Consider the following 3,681-nt stretch of genomic DNA (forward strand, 5'->3'; position numbering starts at 1 on the left):
GGCGTTTTTGAGGTTTCGCCTTCCCGGGCGCTCCAGTTCCCGAGGGATGCGCTGCCCAAGAATGGGATGGGGCGGAGGGATCGCGGTGGTCCCGGGGGATCAGCCGGGCACCCCCCAAACCCTCCCGTGACCCCATCCCGGTTTGTTTCCAGCCCTTCTGTGACGGTGCCCACAAGAAGGAGGCCCCGGGGCTGTCCCCGCTGCGCTTCACCCCCACCGAGGACGGCCCCGCGTGGCTCTGCGGCTGCAAACAAACCCGGACCCCCCCGTACTGCGACGGCTCCCACAAAGGGGACGCGGTGCAGGCGGCCCCGCTGCCCCCCCGGGCCTGACCGGAGCCCGCGGGAGCTCGGGAGCACCGGGATTCCCATCCCGACCTCGGGATGGCCGCAGTGGGGAGAAGAGAGGCTCCCACCCCAATTAAATCCTAATTACGGAGCGCTGGGAGCCGCCGCCGAAGCAGCAAAGCGGCCCCCCCGCTGTGGGGCGGGGATTTGGGTTCTGCCCCCAAATCATCCTCTGGACAGTGGGATTGGTGGGAGGGGGCTGGGGTTGCTGGAGGTGTGAGTGCCCCTGGGATGGGGGCACGTGTGGGACTTGGGATGGAGGGGCCTGTGGGGTTTGGGATGGGGGAATTGGGGGGGTTTGGGATGGGGGCACTTGTGGGGTTTGGGATGGAGGGGCCTGTGGGGTTTGGGATGGAGGGGCCCGTGGGATGCAGGACAAAGGGACTTGTGGGATGTGGGACAGAGGAACCCACGGGATTTGGGAGGGAGTGACCCATGCATGGGATGGAGGGACCTGTGGGATTTAGGATGGAGAGCTGGATCTGTGGGATTTGGGCTGGAGGAATCTGTGGGATTTGGGCTGGAGGGGTCTGTGGGATTCGGGCAGGAGAGGCCGATGGGATTTGGGCAGGAGAGGCCAATGGGATTTGGGCAGGAGGGGTCTGTGCCATTAGGGTGGAGGCTCTGTGGGGTCCCTGCCCGGCCGGAGCATCAGGGCTGGTCCGCAGCGTTTATTCCATTGCCAAAGCCGGACCCGAGCTGTACAAAGGGTTAACCGAGGACGGGCCCCCGGGATCGTGTCCGGGACATTAAACAGGAGGCGAGCACGGAGCAGTTTGGGGTTGTACCGGAGCGGGAAACCCCAAACCAAAGCACCCGCGAGCCCAAACCCAAACCCAAAGCACACCCCCGCCCCGGGGCCGGGCAGTGTCCCCAGGGGCCGGGCAGTGTCCCCAGGCAACGCCGACCCCGCGCGTGTCCTGCCCTGCGGAGCTGGGAGATGTCCCGGCCCTTCCCGTGCCATTCCTGTGCCATTCCCGTGCCATTCCTGTGCCATTCCTGCAACATTCCCGTGCCACTCCCGTGCCACTCCCGCACCATTCCTGTGCTATTCCCGTGCCATTCCCGCACCACTCCCGTGCCCTTCCCGTGCCATTCCTGTGCCATTCCTGCGCCATTCCCACACCATTCCCGTGCCATTCCTGTGCCATTCCTGCGCCATTCCCACACCATTCCCGTGCCATTCCTGTGCCATTCCCGTGCCATTCCCACACTATTCCCGTGCCATTCCCGCACCATTCCCGTGCCCTTCCTGTGCCATTCCTGCGCCATTCCCACACCATTCCCGTGCCATTCCTGTGCCATTCCCGTGCCATTCCCACACTATTCCCGTGCCATTCCCGCACCATTCCCGTGCCCTTCCTGTGCCATTCCTGCGCCATTCCCACACCATTCCCGTGCCCTTCCTGTGCCCTTCCCGTGCCATTCCTGCACCATTCCCGCACCGTTCCCGTGCCATTCCTGTACCATTCCCGTGCCCTTCCCGTGCCATTCCTGTGCCATTCCTGCACCGTTCCCGCACCATTCCCGCACCAATCCCACACCATTCCCGCACCATTCCCGTGCCATTCCCGTGCCATTCCTGCGCCATTCCCGTGCCCTTCCCGTGCCATTCCCACACCATTCCCGCACCATTCCCGCACCATCCCCTTTGGTTCTCCCGTGCCCGGGGGCTCTGGGCGCAGCAGGCACTTCCTAATTTTGTTTCCTTCCTCCGTCCCTTTCCCCAGCGAGAGCAGGAGAGGAAAAATCCCCGGGATCCGCCTCCCCTGAGGCTCGTGTGCTTTCCAAAATTCCACGTAGGAATTCTGTCCCTTTCCCTCGGGAAACACCGGGACCTTCCCACGCTCGCCCCTCGCCGGAGCCTCCTGGCTAAAGGCACTGAAATCGGATTTTTTTTCCCGGCATTTTCTTTTATTAAAAACCCCGAAGTGAGGGCGGGAGGAGAGGCTGGGAAGGGCGGCGAGGGGGGAGACACCGACAAGAAACGCTCGGGAACGTGGGAAGCTCCATGGATTTCACACATCCCAACCATTTGGGTGCCCCCAAATTTCCCTGGAGCTGTCAGGGAAGAGGAATATTCGGGGGGGTGCGGTTGGGGGAGGGGGGGATTTGTGCTGCCACCACCAAGCTGAAGCAGAAATGGTTAAACTGGAGGAAAATACCCCCAAAAATGAACTTACGGTGCAGAAGGGCAGAGTCTGGGCGAGGCTTTGGCTGAAAGTGCGGCCAGAACCCGCAGGGAAAGCAAAGAAATTCCCCCAAAATACACCCGGGATGGGATCCAGGAGCACCTGGAGCTGATGGAGACGACCTGGTGTGTGAAACCCTCAAATGAACCCAAAAAAACCCCTCCTAAAAAGTGAAAATAAAAACCAGCAGCAGAGCAGGGCAAGGCTGAGGGGGAATTTTTGGGGGGTTTTGGGTTCTGTGCTTGGCCCTTACCTGTGCTCGGCCCTTACCTGTGCGGCCACGGCCCCGGGCGGGGGGGGAGGAGGAGGAGGAGGAGAGGGAAAAACCTCGGAGAAAACCGGGAATGTGGGAATGTGGCACCTCCGGGGGCGCGGCGGGGGAACATGCAGCTTCCACAAACCAAACCCAAACCTCCAAACCAACCCCAAAAACCCCAAAACTCAAACATTTAAAAATATCCAGCGCCATTTCTGTGTCTTCTTTGCGTTTTAAATTAGAAAATAAGTCCGTAGAACTCTTCTCTCTCTCTCCCTATGTACAGATAGATATTTATAGAGGTCTGCAGGGAACATCTCCAGAGAAATCCCAGCCCGGGCAGCGGCTTTAGGAATTCCTGGAGCGGTTTTAGGAATTCCTGGAGGGGTTTTAGGAATTCCTGGAGCGGTTTTAGGAATCCCCGCAGCGGTTTTAGGAATCCCTCGAGGGGTTTTGGGAGTCCCTGGAGGGATTTTGGCAATCCCTAGAGGGTTTCAGGAATCCCTGAAGGGTCTTTTAGGAGTCCCTGGAGCGGTTTTAGGAGTCCCTGGAGCGGTTTTAGGACTCCCTGGAGAGTTTTTTGCAGTTCCTGGAGGGTTTTTAGAAGTCCCTGGAGAGTTTTCAGGAGTCCCTGGAGGGATTGTAGCAGTCTCTCGAGGATTTCCAGGAACCCCTGGAGAGTTTTTAGGAATCCCTGGAGGGATTTCAGGAGTCCCTGGAGGGATTTTAGCGGTCTCTCTCGAGGATTTTCAGGAATCCCTGGAGGGATTTCAGGAGTGCCTGGAAGGATTCGAGCGGTCCCTGGAGGGTTTCTTTTAGGAATCCCCGGAGGTTTTTAGGTCAGGGCCGAGCCGGCGCTGCCGTTCAGAGTCGCTTTGCGGCCCCG

This window comes from Corvus brachyrhynchos, unplaced genomic scaffold (assembly GCF_000691975.1).
Source record: "Corvus brachyrhynchos isolate BGI_N302 unplaced genomic scaffold, ASM69197v1 scaffold30, whole genome shotgun sequence".
In the NCBI taxonomy this organism is placed as follows: domain Eukaryota; kingdom Metazoa; phylum Chordata; class Aves; order Passeriformes; family Corvidae; genus Corvus; species Corvus brachyrhynchos.